The 15,756-nt window shown below is 39.2% G+C and overlaps 1 long non-coding RNA gene across 1 annotated transcript in view; it reads left to right on the forward strand.

Moving 5' to 3' along the window:
- Window positions 1–13,976: 13,976 nt before the first annotated feature.
- Window positions 13,977–15,756, forward strand: part of LOC139178700 (uncharacterized) — a 67,692-nt gene continuing 65,912 nt past the window's right edge. The window contains exons 1-2 of the long non-coding RNA XR_011563186.1: window positions 13,977–14,152; window positions 15,325–15,425. This is a non-coding gene — a long non-coding RNA (uncharacterized lncRNA). The remainder of the gene's footprint in view (window positions 14,153–15,324; window positions 15,426–15,756) is intronic.

Here is a 15,756-nt window from a genome sequence, read left to right on the forward strand (position 1 = left end):
GCTAGGTAAATCTTTTGAGGAACCATATCTCAGTTCCCCTAATACATTAAGCATCTTTCTGTCAGAAAATAGAGTGACTTCAATGTTGACTAAATTTCCCTATAATATTAATATTAGGAAAGAGTAATAATACAAGTTATCAGATTTCCAGCATAACAAGCCTGCAGGTCAGAGCCTTTCCGTTGACCAACTATCTGCAGCAGCAGACACAGAGCAAGTGTCTGAATGAAGGTTTGTTGACAGAATAAATGTTTGCTGAGCTCAGGTTGAAAAATGCTCAAAGATCTGGCTCTCACAGATGTTTTCACTTGCCTGTAGGCAAATAGCAACATCTGCCACCTGGATCCCTGAGTTTTCCCCAAATGTTTGGAGGACACTTGTCTGGGGCTGGTTTATTTCAGTGAGTAACATGTGCTCTGAATTCTTCTGTGCTGAATAATGGTCTCATATGACCTATTTTCACTGAAAAGGCTGAAGTTGAAAGGTTCTATGAAGACCTACAAGACCTTTTAGAACTAACACCCAAAAAAGATGTCCTTTTCATTATAGGGGACTGGAATGCAAAAGTAGGAAGTCAAGAAACACCTGGAGTAACAGGCAAATTTGGCCTTGGAGTATGGAATGAAGCAGGGCAAAAGCTGATAGAGTTTTGGCAAGAGAACGCAGTGGTCATAGCAAACACCCTCTTCCAACACCACAAGAGAAGACTCTACACATGGACATCACCAGATGGTCAACACTGAAATCAGATTGATTATATTCTTTGCAGCCAAAGATGGAGAAGCTCTATATAGTCAGCAAAAACAAGACCGGGAGCTGACTGTGGCTCACATCATGAACTCCTTATTGACAAATTCAGACTTAAATTGAAGAAAGTAGGGAAAACCACTAGACCATTCACGTATGACCTAAATCAAATCCCTTATGATTATACAGTGGAAGTGAGAAATAAATTTAAGGGACTAGATTTGATAGACAGGGTACCTGATGAAATATGGATGGAGGTTTGTGACATTGTATAGGAGACAGGGATCAAGACCATCCCCATGGAAAAGAAATGCAAAAAAGCAAAATGGCTGTCTGAGGAGGCCTTACAAATACTTGTGAAAAGAAGAGAAGTGAAAAGCAAAGGAAAAAAGGGAAGATATTCCATTTGAATGCAGAGTTCCAAAGAGTAGCAAGGAGAGATAAGAAAGCCTTCCTCAGCAATCAATGCAAAGAAATAGAGGAAAACAACAGAATGGGAAAGACTAGAGATCTCTTCAAGAAAATTAGAGACACCAAGGGAATATTTCTTGCAAAGATGGGCTCGATAAAAGACAGAAATGGTATGGACCTAACAGAAGCAGAAGATATTAAGAAGAGGTGGCAAGAATACACAGAAGCACTGTACAAAAAAGATCTTCACGACCCAGATAATCACGATGGTGTGATCTCTGACCTAGAGCCAGATATCCTGGAATGTGAAGTCAAGTGGGCCTTAGAAAGCATCACTACAAACAAAGCTAGTGTAGGTGATTGAATTCCAGTTGAGCTCTTTCAAATCCTGAAAGATGATGCTGTGAAAATGCTGCACTCAATATGCCAGCAAATTTGGAAAACTCAGCAGTGGCCACAGGACTGGAAAAAGTCAGTTTTCATTCCAATCCCAAAGAAAGGCAATGCCAAAGAATGCTCAAACTACCGCACAATTGCACTCATCTCACACGCTAGTAAAGTAATGCTCAAAAGTCTCCAAGCCAGGCTTCAACAATACGTGAACCATGAACTTCCAGATGTTAAAGCTGGTTTTAGGAAAGGCAGAGGAACCAGAGATCAAATTCCAACATCCGCTGGATCATGGAAAAAGCAAGAGAGTTCCAGAAAAACATCTATTTCTGCTTTATTGACTATGCCAAAGCCTTTGACTGTGTGGATCACAATAAACTGTGGAAAATTCTGAAAGAGGTGGGAATACCAGACCACCTGACCTGCCTCTTGAGAAACCTATGTGCAGGTCAGGAAGCAACAGTTAGAACTGGACGTGGAACAACAGACTGATTCCAAACAGGAAAAGGAGTACGTCAAGGCTGTATATTGTCACCCTGCTTATTTAACTTCTATGCAGAGTACATCATGAGAAATGCTGGGCTGGAAGAAGCACAAGCTGGAATCAAGATTGCCAGGAGAAATATCAATAACCTCAGATATGCAGATGACACCACCCTTATGGCAGAAAGTGAAGAGGAGCTAAAGAGCCTCTTGATGAAAGTGAAAGAGGAGAGTGAAAAAGTGGGCTTAAAGCTCAACATTCAGAAAACGAAGATCATGGCATCTAGTCCCCTCACTTCGTGGGAAATAGATGGGGAAACAGTGGAAACAGTGTCAGACTTTATTTTGGGTGCTCCAAAATCACTGCAGATGGTGACTGCAGCCATGAAATTAAAAGATGCTTACTCCTTGGAAGGAAAGTTATGACCAACCTAGATAGCATATTAAAAAGCAGAGACATTACTTTGCCAACAAAGGTCTGTCTAGTCAAGGCTATGGTTTTTCCTGTGGTCATGTATGGATGTGAGAGTTGGACTGTGAAGAAAGCTGAGTGCCAAAGAATTGATGCTTTTGAACTGTGGTGCTGGAAAAGACTCTTGAGAGTCCCTTGGACTGCAAGGAGATCCAACCAGTCCATCCAAGGAGACTAGTCCTGGGTGTTCATTGGAAGGACTGATGCTGAGGCTGAAACTCCAGTACTTTGGCCACCTCATGCGAAGAGTTGACTCATTAGAAAAGACCCTGATGCTGGGAGGGATTGTGGCAGGAGGAGAAGGGGATGACAGAGGATGAGATGGCTGGATGGCATCACTGACTCGATGGACATGAGTGTGGGTGAACTCCGGGAGTTGGTGATGGACAGGGAGGCCTGGCATGCTGTGATTCATGGGGCCGGAAAGAGTCGGACACGACTGAGCGACTGAACTGAACTGATCGTCTATTTTCACAGATAAAAAGCAGTATCGATCATTCTATTTTAGGGTTGGGCACCGAGGTTTTGGAGCAGAAATTGGTACAATGTAACTGCAGAAAGGAATAATTCAAATCCCCTTGGAAATATTTTGCTTCTAAATTTGCTCCTGAAGACAACATAGGGAAATCAAATGTGTGGGTCAGGCAGGGTTGTAACCATAAGCTGTAAACTAACCAAATGGCAAACAAGGTCTTAAAGCCAAACGTTAAATCTGGGAAACTTACTCATCAAGGAGTGACTTCAGAGATGCCCCTCCTCTCCCCTCCCCTCCTCCATGACAGAGCTGTGTGGATGATAATTAATATCATTTCCCCATACCCTGGGGAATAAAATGAAAAGGGTTGAAAAGTGCTTACCTTTACCCATAGCTGAACAGAATAGCTAAATTTGAATCTCCCCAAGGGACAATCGTGTTCAACTCTTTGCAACCCCATGGGCTATACAGTCCATGGTATTCTCCAGGCCAGAATACTGGAGTGGGTAGCTGTTTTCTTCTCCAGGGATCTTCCCAACCCAGGGATCAAACCCAGGTCTCCTGCATTGAAGGCTGATTCTTTACCAGCTGAGCCACCAGGGAAGCCCATAGAGGAGTAGTCAATGAAAATACCATTTATTTACTATTTCAAAGAGATCAAATATTAGATAAATATTTAACATTTAAAATACATTGTATTTTCGGATAGCAAAAGTGCCAAACTTTCACTTTAAGCATTCTTTTTCAAAACCTCTAAAATGTGTTACGCATTTTCCTACCATCCTAAAAAAAAATAAAAATAAAAAAGCCCACAGCATTTTTGTGCTGAGTTGGAGCTTAAATAATGATAATTTGTTATAGGACTGTGCATAACAAAATAATACTCACCAGTATTCCTGACTCATGCTTCCCTTAAACTTATACTAAGTGGCTTCAGCCTGCTGTCCTTTGAGCTCACCTTTCTTTGCTGTTTATGTCATTTCCCTTGATGCCTGTGAGTTTATTTCTGGTGGTCTTGCCTTTTGATCTATTCTTCTTGCCTCTCTCTGCTCATCTATTAAAGTCTGGAAATCAAATCACTTAGTGTGTTAGAAGTGTTCTGAACATAATAGTGAACAAGTTCTAAATGAAATAGTGAAGGGCTCTCCTGTGAGTAAGGAAAGAATTACATTGCCTTGATGATGAAAATTTTCATTCTTGAGACTTCAGTCAGTCTCAGGAGAATGTGATCAAATCAACCTCAGATTAGTTTGCTTTTACTGTATTTTGTAAATAAAATTTATCTTGTCATTCATCCTTTAAAAATATCTAGGTCAAATTATTATGCTTCTCAGTTTTACATGGAGCACTAAATTATAAATACAGAACACTCTTGATTTGGTGAGGCAGATATTCTTATTCCATGTTTTCAAGTAATGAAATAATGACCCAAAGGTTAACCAGCTTGCTGAGAGCAGGCAGAGGGCTGGATCTAGAGCATAGGTGTTCAAACTTGGCTGTATATTAAAACACCAAGGATGGGATCTCATCTCAAATTTTTTATATCAGCATCTCTAGACATAGAGGCCTACCCTCAGCATTGTTTAAAAATAACCCAGGTTCCATGTTCAATAGCATCAAACTGTAACAAATACCAAAGAATAAATCTAACAAAAGATTGCAAGACTATTTATTACTGAAAACTATTAAAAAAAACTATTTAACACTATACAAGAAAACTGAAGTAAATATACGTTGTACATGAGTAGAAAAAAAGACAACATTCTAAAGTTGTTAATTTCCCCAAAATGATCAACATTTTAATGCAGTCCCAATCTGAATTGCAACAGGTTGTGTGTGTGTGTGTGTGTGTAGAAATAGGAAAGTTGATGCTAAAATTATAATGAAATGCAAAGAGCCAAGTGTAACTAAGACTATTTTGAAGAAAAAAATATGTAGGACTTACGCTCAGGCTCATAATAAATCTTGTTTTCTATCAAAATTAAGCTAGAGTGGTATTGGCACATGCACAGACAAATAGAAAGAACAAAATAGAGTCCAGAAAGAGACGTACACATGTATGTGTGCTGAGTACGTGCTAAGTTGCTTCAGTCATGTCAGACTCTTTGCAACCCTCTATAGACTGTCCCCTGCCAGGCTCCTTTGTCTGTGGGATTCTCCAGGTGAGAGTACTGGAGTGGGTTGCCATGCCCTCCTCCAGGGTATCTTCCCAGCCCAGAGATCAAACCCAGGGTCTCTTGTGTCTCCAGCATTGGCAAACAGGGTTGTTTTTTTTGTTGTTGTTGTTACTGTAAGTGCCATCTGGGGAGCCTTGTGGCTCAGATGGTAAAAAATCTGTCTGCAAAGATCTCCTAGAGAAGAGAATGGCTACCCACTCCAGTGTTCTTGTCTGGAGAATTCCATGGACAGAGAGCCTGGTGGGCTATAGTCCATGGGGTTGCAAAAAGTTGAACACGACTGAACGACTAACACATGTGTGGTCATTTGATTTATAACAAAGGAAGACTAGTGAGTTGGGAAAGTTAGAGGAAACTGGATCAACCAGATATCCTAATGGAAAAAAAACAAAAAACAAAAAACATATATTTTAGCCCCTACTTCACACTGTATACAAATGCTGATTCCAAATGGATTTCATGACTAAATGAAGAAAGTACAATAATAAAAGTTTTAGAAGAAAAAGTGAAATAAGTATTTATGACCATAGAGTAGATAAAAATTTGTAAATTGACACTATAAAATGGCAGTAATCATAAAGAAAAATATAATAAATCACACTATTAAAATTAAGAACTCTGTTCATCAAAACAGAGCAATAAGAAAGTTTAAAAGTAAGCCCTAGAGTGGAAGGACATATTTATAATACATAAATCTATCAGTGACTCATACCCAGAATGTATTAAGAACTCCCACAAATCAGAAGGAGAAAGACAGAAAACCCAATAGAAAATTAGGCAAAGGACTAGAGCAGTAAATTTGAAACAGTGGTTTTATAAAGGATCAGTAAACACAGGAAAAAGGACTCTACTTTGTTATTCATCAGGGAAGTGCACCTTAAAACTGCAAAGCAATATGACTACATACTCGCCAAAAAGGTGAAAATGACAGAGATGCTCAAAACTAAGGGTAGAGGAGGATATGGAACAACCAGACTCTTCTAGACTGCAGGTGAATGTGGACAACAGTGATATACTTCCTTTGGAAAGCTGCTTGGCAATAGCTACTAAAGCTGAACTTGCACATGCCATATGCCCTAGAAATTTCACTCCTAAAAGAAGTATATCTCAATGGAAATATCCCTGTATACGCCAAAATATATCCTCAAAAGTGTTCACAACAGTACTATTCAAAATAGCCAAAAACAAATGAGAAACCAGTTGCCCAATAAGATTAGATAAATTTTGCAGTCATACAAAGGAACATAATAAACATGAACATATGAGTATACCAACCAGTATCTCAAACCTAATGTTGAGTGAAAGAAACCAGACAGCAGAGTATATTCTGAAAATGCCAATATGTAAATTTCCTAAACAGCCAAAACTCATTTGAAAGTCCAGAGAATGTTTCCCCTTTGTCATTGGTAATTACTGAATAGGGGCATAGGAGGAGCTTCTGAGATACTGATGATGTTCTGTTTCTTAACGTGTGTACGCTAAGGATGTGGACAGTTCTCTTTATGCTAGTTTTATTCAGCAAAAAATTAAAATGCACCAAAAACACTCCTGGTGAGTCTAATAAATAGCCAGTTGAAAATCCATCTATCTAGAGCTCAGATCCGGTTTCTTCCCTCCCTTAATTTCTTATCTCCCCAGATTCATCCCCACAAGTGGTCCTCTCCCTAATTTCTCTGGCTGCAAAGTGTCAAGCCCTGTTCTAGGCACAAAGATACAGAGAGAAAGATGCCATTTTACTTGCCTTTAAGAAACTAAATGTCTGTAATGTCAGCCTGCCACTTGACAATAAGATTCACCTGTCTACACGACAATTGTTAGTAGTGAAGGTACTGAGATGAAGTTAGTATGATTCCAGCTGCAAGAAAAAGCCCCATGACCATCCTGAATAATTACAGTGCTAGTTATGACCACATTGTCAGGTTCAGTTGCAACAGATGTTAATCACCTACGATTGCACTGGGAATCATTTGACCCCAGGTGTAACAGAATTAGCAGAATAATGGGCTGAGTTTGCACAAAGATTTAGAACACCTTGATGTTTCAATTGTATCTGACATAAGGATCATTCTACTTCCAATGGGACAATTTTATTCCTAGTCAATACCATGTATTTTCCTGAACACAAATTATGATAATCCTCATTCTCTTGGTCTCTCTTTTGCAAGCAGTATATAAAAGTTAGGGTTTCTTCCACTTATTTTTCTTCTTCCTCTCTCAACACTCTTGCTCTGAAATAAATAAAGCTAGCGATGTCTCTGCATCATCTAGACTTTGTGTTTCCAGATCACGTCTCCAAGCTCCTGTCTTTGTCCTCAGGCACTTCCAATAACCAAGGAACCGGATGACACAGAAAGTCAAAGCAAATCATCTTTATCTTCACAGCACACTCTGTCTTTTAAGAACCTAGCTATTGATTACTTGACCATGGTCATTATTCCAAGGTTTGCCTTTAAAAACAAACAAAAGATGATCTAACCTTGGCCTGAGTCCTGCCTTGAGTTCTTACTCCCTTGATAGATGTAACCAGAATCTAAATACTTAGGTGGCAAAAGGCTCCGAGAAGTTACCAATGGCTTCTGCTTTGGGCACAAATCCCTTTCCGTCTATGCCTCCTTTGTAACCTAGATAAAGCATCCTGACAAGAACACTTAAATTGTTTTCCAGATGGGAATGCTTGTTATTTCACTGATTCTTGTTCACCCTCCAGATCCCAGACTATAGTTACCTTCTAGGGCAGCACTACTGAACCTTCTGGAACAGTTTAGGTCCCCAGATTAAAAACTGTCACAAAATCTGTATAACTTTCCTTCACAGAACTTAATTCAATTGCAACTAATCTATTTTTCTGATTGTTTGTCTCATTCACTGATGTATTTCCAGCACGTTGTACAACACCTGTCTCATAGTAAATGCTCAGTAAATATTGTTGAGTAAATGATTGAACAAATGAATAAAGGTGAGCCTTATGAAGAATTAATGCTACTTTTTTCATTGTTGGGAGTTGTTATTCTCTAAGATTTTCTCTTGCTTTAGATAAAGTACATCCCAAATTGCCCTGTCCGAAGTAGGGATGAATGGCATATGTCATCATAGACTGAGGGTTGTTAAAACAATCACTGGACCCTACCTTCAGCTTCTGATAGTCCAGGGTAGGCCTGGGATTCTGCATTTTTAACAAGTTTCCAGGTGATTCTGAGGCCACTGATCTGGGGACCACACTTTTAGGGTCACTGACCTGATAAATGGAATATTAAGTTAGAACATAGTTAGGCTTAAAAAATAGTTGGATGGATAAATGAATGAATGGGTCAATCAGCCAATCAGGACAAATCTATCACTACATCAATAGCATAAAATCCTGATAAAAAGGAGTCTACAGAAATGACTTTTACAGTGGCTTCTTTACAGAAAAGCCATGAAAGTCTCTGCCCCTTCTCTCTCTGTGTGACTCAACACTAATAAAAATGGTAGGACTGGAATTTATTAAGCTGTTTTTCACCTATTTATGTCTTGCTCTATCTGGAGTTGCAATGGGCATTGCCTCCTCTGGAGTATAATTCAGGTTAACACATTTCCCAAGTCACTGATGGAAGGGTAAGCGTGGCTCCAGTTCACAGAAGAAGGCATATCAGGAGCTATTGATCAGGAGTTGCACATCAGAGAGATTACCAGCTCTCATTTGTGTTCTTTCTTGGCTGTCTTGCCGAGAACCAGAAAGTCAGTTGAATTAAAGGTTAAAAACTCACATTGACATGTGTCTGTGGATGATGTATGCAGTCAGCAACAGAGAAAATTACATTAATCCACTAGAGAGTGCTTCAGTGCACTTTGTTTATATCCAGACAGAAGTACATAGTCCTGATTCTGTCACCTAAGAATTACAGTCAACACCTCTAATCCTTGATTCTTTATAAAACAGGCATAACTGTAATAATTAACTCATAGGATTGTTGCACATAATGTGCATAATGTGAAGTTTAGCACAAAATCGACCTCATTTTAACATTCAACACATTTTAGCTAGCATTATTATTCATCACCTTCTCAAATTTTCTTCATCAAGCTTAGAATCAACATGTACCTTTCAATTACGTTTAGACTGGATCTGTAGGAGGAATTTCAGGATTTTCAATGCTGAGCCAGAGAATGGAGTGGTTTGTACGCAGATAAATTCTCTTTGCCACTCAGGATAAAGATTCCCACATGGGGTCAACATTCATTCCCTGTTAAAGGTACCAAGAAGAAAGCTGTAGAAGAGAGAGCTATCTTCCTGAAAATCAGCTTTAAAAAGTAAAGATAGAAAACTTCCAGTTCCCGTCTCCTCGTCCTCCAAACTTCTTGAATCTAGCAGTATTCCCTACGATATGAACAACTGAATGAGGAACATTCCATATCAGCTTGGGGGTCAAACATCCCTGGTTTCTAGTCCTCACTTCACCACTACAAGCTTCACCACCACCTCACTTCACCACAGACAGAGCCAAGATCAAAGGGAAAACACCTTGGCTCTCATCTCCAGGGGGCTTGGTTGAGTAAAACTTGGCAGAATCCCAGCTATAGTTTTGAACCTGTGGATTTCTAGTGAGCTTCTAAGATCATATGATCTTGAGTAAATTACTTATGCTCTCTGTTTCTTTGTTGCATCATACTTACCAATAATTATTGTGAGATTTAATGCATTTTCAGTGAATGCATTTTCCAGTACCTGAAAATCACTAAGTGCTACCTAAATGTCAGATATATGAACTCTTAGCATCTTATCCTGTTGTGTGACCATCATTTTAACGTCTCTGGATTTGTTGAAGTCCGTGCTCTTCAGGATTGGAGTGGTTTCAATTATATCCCCTTTCAACCTCTTCTTTTTAATAGAAAAGCCCTAATCCTTTTAGAGAGTCCACATTTCTTTCATTCCTTTGAATGGAATAGTCGCTTGGCAGTTTTTCCTGTGGCTGCCTCGTCTCTCTTTCTGGAAACACTAAATAAGACCTTTCAAAGGTAGGCCTTTCATCTATCCTGCCAAATGCAGGGCCTTGTCCATAATAGGCACTTGATAAATATTTGTTGAATAGATGAATGAATAAAGGCAGCCAAGATATTCAAAAGTAATCGTGGCATTAAGCTAAAAATAAGGGTAGCTTTGTTCCTCTGTAGACATGCAATGGTGCTAAATTACCACATCCCTTTCATAGAATTGTTCCAAATCAGTCATTCATGAGGAACTGTACAAAGCCCTATTAATCATAATGCTGTCACAAAACACAAGGGTGGGAAATGGGACATCTCTGCATTAATCATCTTTTGATTTTTATTCTGGTCAAAAATCCACATCATCTAGACAGAGCCAAAGTACCTATCAGAGGGAAAGTACCTTGGCTCTCATCTCCAGGTGCCTTGGTTGAGAAAACTTGGCAGAATCCCAGCTATGGCTTTGAACCTGTGGACTTCTAGTAAGCTTTCTAAAAGATAAATTAGATTATTTACCTCCCCCCCCCACCCCCCATTAAAACTGCCTGATGACATTCTGTAATACTTGAAACCTAAACTCTTGGCCATGGTCTAAAAGGCCCTATGTCACCTGGGTCCTGACTATCTCTTTACTCAACTATCATTTTCTCAGAGAGCCATCTCCTCACCCCACCACCCAGACACTCTGTCATTTAAAACAGACTTTTTTCTGGACAGTAAATATGTTAGACTTTGGGGACCATATCATCTCTGTGACAACTACTCAACTCTTTCATTGTTGTATGAGAGCATGTATAGAACATGTATAAAATGATGAATATGCTTGTGTTCCAAAAAAATTTATTTACAATAACAGGTAGACATCTGGATTTGGCCCATGTTATATAATTTGTCAACCCCTTCTCTAAAATAAGACTCCTTCTTTAACTCCCTATCCCCATACCCGTCTTTAGTTTTTGTCACGTATTTCCACATTTGTTTGTTACTTGTCTGGCTCAGTCTCTAGAATGTGATCTTCATTTTAGAATGGGGCCTTTGTTTTGTGGACAGCCACATCTCCAGCACCTCGGACAGTTCCTACCACTGGCTGTTGTTCGGTGACTATTTGTGAGTAAGTGACCTCATCTCCTACTGCCTTTGCGGTCACACAGAACTCTGACTTTCCTTCAGTTTTCAGGACACTCTAGGCTCATTCTTCCCTCCTGGCTTTTGCACTTGCTTTTATCTTCTGCCTTAGTATTCTTCCCCCTTATCTTTACACATCTACTTCTTCCATTCATTTGGATCTCAGATCTTTGGAGTAGCCCTTCCCAGTCATGCTAAATAAAGTTTCACAGGAGGCTCAGCTACTCTTGTCTTATTTTCTTACTAAAACTTTTTAAGAACTGGAGTTATTATTTTTTTTACTTAATTCTTATAAATTCCCTCCCATGAATCCAGAAAGTTTATTAGCTTCTTTAAAGCCTAAAACAATAAGAGCTTTTAAATTTATTTATTAAAAAGAGTTTTCAATAAATATGTGTGTAGAACAGTGTTTTTGAAACTTAAATGTGTATATGAATCACCTGAGTGTCTTGCAAAGTGCCCAGTGCAAGTCGTTCAGTCTTTGCGACCCCATAGACTATACAGTCCATGGAATTCTCCCCCTGAGTATCTTATTAAAACGCAGATTCTGAGTTAGTAGGTCTGGGGGGGGGGATATCTTAAATTTCTGCATGCTGAGAGCTTCAAGAAGATGCTGATCCTGATGGTCTATGGACCACTCTTTGAGCAGGGAGAGTCTGGTGAATATTTTTAACTGTTTCACCTATAGGGCAGGAAATGGAATTTAAGCTGAAGATCTTTGAAAAAGTATTAAAGATGTTTGCTAGCATGCCAAAGATCAAAGTAAAAGACCAATCCCATCCTTAAAAGGCACATCCAATGCAAAATGATAAGGATAGATTTTCCTGAGTCACTTAAGTGGTTTTGGCATCAGACATCAAGTCTTCAGTGAATGGGAACTGGCAACATTTCCCATATTAAATTCACCTTGAAAATGCTGAATCACCCATGAGGAATCCAAATGAATCTATCTTCCTTCCCTGTTCAGTTATCTCTACCTTTCTTCGGACCATTCTGTTGCATGGCTTAGGGAGTTACCTGCTCAACACCTCAGTGTTTCTGCAAAGTGCAAAGTACAGAGACCTCAAGTTTCTGTAGAAGCATGGAAATACTGGTAGTGTAATATGGTGGTGTTTTGACATAAAAGGAAACTCCTCACCTCAAAAGTAAAATGACATGTGTCCAATAGGGGAACGTAATATGACAGAGTGATTAAGAGCTATTCGTCTGCAGTGTGATTACCATTTAATCCCCGTGTAACATGGAGCAGGGTACCTACACTTTTAATGCCTCAATTTCTTGCTCTTAAATGGGATGTAATTGTCCCTGAGTGATAGCATTGTTGTGATAATTAAGGGAGGCAGTTCTTGTAAAGAAACTTGGCATAGTTCATGGCATGTGTGCATATCAATGAATGTTAGCTAGAGTTCTTATTCTGGTCCTCCGTAAAATGTTGTTAATATATTTACTCTAAGTTATGTTTTAGAATCCAACAATTCCAATTCTAGGTAAATATCAAAGGGAAATAAAAACAGGAGTTTGACTAGATATGTACATTCTCATGTTTATCACAGCATTATTCACAATATTCTAGAAATGAAAACAACTTAAAATGCCCATCAATAGACTAATGGATAAAAAAGATGAGCTATATACACACAATGGAAGATCATTCAGCTGTGAGAAAGGAGGACATCTTGCCGCATGCAATAACATGGATGCACTGTATGATATCACTTATATGTGGAATCTAAAAAGTCAAAAGCAGAGTAAAATGGTGGTTACTAAGGGTTAGAGGATAAGATTGATGGTATTTAAGGGTACAGACTTGCAGCAAACACTAAATAAGGGATAGAGATCTAATGCGCAGTATATTGAATATAGACAGCAATGTTGCTCTATAAGTATGTAATGTGATAAATATCATTATTACAGCAACCATATTGCAATATATAAATACATCAAAGTAACATGGTGTACACCTAACATTTACAGAATTCTGCATGTTGAATATATTAAAAAAATTTGCAAGTGGCTTTGAATACAACATTCAACACAGTGGGTATAACATTAATAGTTAAGACTTGGTATGTTTACTATGTACATAGCAATATATTAAGTGCTTCTTTTTCTCATTTAATGCTGAAAATAAGTCTATGAAGTATATATGGTTTCCTGCTTCCCTGATAGCTCAGTTAGTAAAGAATCTGCCTGCAGTACAGGAGACCCTGGTTCAGTTCCTGGGTCAGGAAGATCCTCTGGAGAAGGGATAGGCTACCCACTCCAGTATTCTTGGGCTTCCCTGGTGACTCAGCTGGTAAAGAATCCACCTGCAATGCGGGAGACCTGAGTTAAATCCCTGGTTTGGGAAGATCCCCTGGAGAAGGAAAAGGCTACCCACTTCTAGCCTAGAGAATTCCATGGACTGTATAGTCCATGGGGTTGCAGAGTTGGACATGACTGAGTGACTTTCACTTCCACTTTGCACATAGGGGAAACTGGAGTATAATGAAAAGGTATAGTGAATGAATTAGTATAATGAAAAGGTTTCTAACAGATCACTCAGCTACTAGGGTGGGAATAAATATTTGAACCCAGGTTTGACTGAGCTCAGGGCTCTGGCAATACTCTACCATCTGCTAGTTAAGTCATTCATTTAAGCATAGACTTGCATGTCTTGCTCCTGAACAGGAAATACTTCCATCACAACACCAGTTCTTGGGGAGAGTCTCTCATAAATGAAAGAGTTCTGGTGGTTGATCATCAGAAGTACAAACAGTTCTAACAACCAAATGTTCTGAGTTCTATTCTGATGGATTTTGTTAGTTTATTTATCATTCGTTTAATGTTTTCCACTATAGATATATGCCCTATTTGACAGAGCTTTGGTCCAGTGAGCATCGTCATGAACATCATCATATCTTCAAGGTAAAGGGTGCTCCTTGACGGCTATGCTGTCCCTAATGTTCTAGTTATCTACTGCTAAGGAATAGCAGTCATCTCACATTTTAGTGGTGTAAACAAACGGCAGATTACGAGTCTAGAATTTGGAAAGGGGATAACAGGGACAGCTCTTTTGTGCTTACAACATTTGCAGCCATAGTTGAAAGTACTTTGGGGCTAGGAGATGACTGCATTGTCTAGAGACTGAAGGCATCTAGAACTATCTTCACTCATGTGCCTAGCACTTGGACCAGAATGATTCAAAGGCTGGGACCATGCACTGCACCTACATGGTAGGCTTTCCATGTGGCATGGGCTTCTCCCAGCATGGCAGCTCAGTTCTGTAAGATACTGTCCCAAGTGGGAGCATCTGGAAAACAAGTGCTCACTTGAGACTTCAGATTCAGCTTCAGTGTCACTTCTTTTGTATTCTGTGGTAAAAGTAGATCCCTAAGAAATGCCCAGATTGAAGGGGAGAGGAATTAGATTATACATCTTGATGGAGGCAAGCAAGTTCACAAGGCTGAAGAACACGTATAATGAGAGATATTGCTGTGTCAATCTTTGGAAAGTACAGTCTGCTACAATCTTCACATTTACACTTTCCTCATTTCATCATATTGAACATCAGACACCTTGCAGGAGTCCAGTAGATTCCCTGCCAGCCTCAAATGATCTGGCAATGAGGAGAAAAAGAGCTTAGCCAGTCTCTTGAATACTCTCAGAAAAAAATTTCCCTCCCTATGGAACATGACTTGATTCATGATTAATACTATTTAATGGAGGCTTTTGGAATTATCAGGAGGTCTTAGGTAACTGAAGGTGGTCAAGAATGTCCAAAAGTGATAAAAATTCCTATAAAAGAACTTTAGTAACTCTACCATTCATTTGCACTTTCATGGCTACTGTTAATGTGTGTATAATCCTCACAACCCAATGAGGGAAATAATACCCCAAGTTCTCTATAATAAGATGAAATTGAGGATTGAAGACCTTAAGTAACAGTTCAGATTTCACCCAGATAAGAAGTAGTATGGCATGGGTTCAGACCTAACTCTTTCAGACAACTGTAGACATTCAGTGACAATCTGGTGATACTCCTTTGGATATCAGTTCATCTCAAACTCTTTTCAGTAAGGAAGTTTGGTTTGTTTCAGGTGTCAAGAACATAACCACCATTGGCTCATGTGAGTGGCAAGTCACACTAATTGCAAGAGCTTCAGGCGTGGCTGGATCCAGGAGCTCCAGCTATATACTTGTGAGTCTGACCCTCTCCAACTCTTGGTTCTCTTTCCTTTGCTTTTGGTTTCATTCTGAAGTAGCATCTCCCAGGTGATGGTAAACATGGCCAACACCAGTTACAGGCCTACATCCTACCATTTGAGCAAAGCCAACAGGTATTTAATTTCCCTTCTCTATAAATTAAGAAAGCCTCTTTGAAATTAAAGGGGCAATTTGGATTAAAATCTAACTGATCTCAGTTGAATCACAAATCAGTTCCTGAATCAATCATTTGTGATCTGGGAGATGAATAAAGGTGGTTGACCATAATGAAGACAGACCTTCATAATCACCATGGACTATATATG

The sequence above is a fragment of the Bos indicus genome, chromosome 22 (assembly GCF_029378745.1).
Source record: "Bos indicus isolate NIAB-ARS_2022 breed Sahiwal x Tharparkar chromosome 22, NIAB-ARS_B.indTharparkar_mat_pri_1.0, whole genome shotgun sequence".
Lineage (NCBI taxonomy): Eukaryota > Metazoa > Chordata > Mammalia > Artiodactyla > Bovidae > Bos > Bos indicus.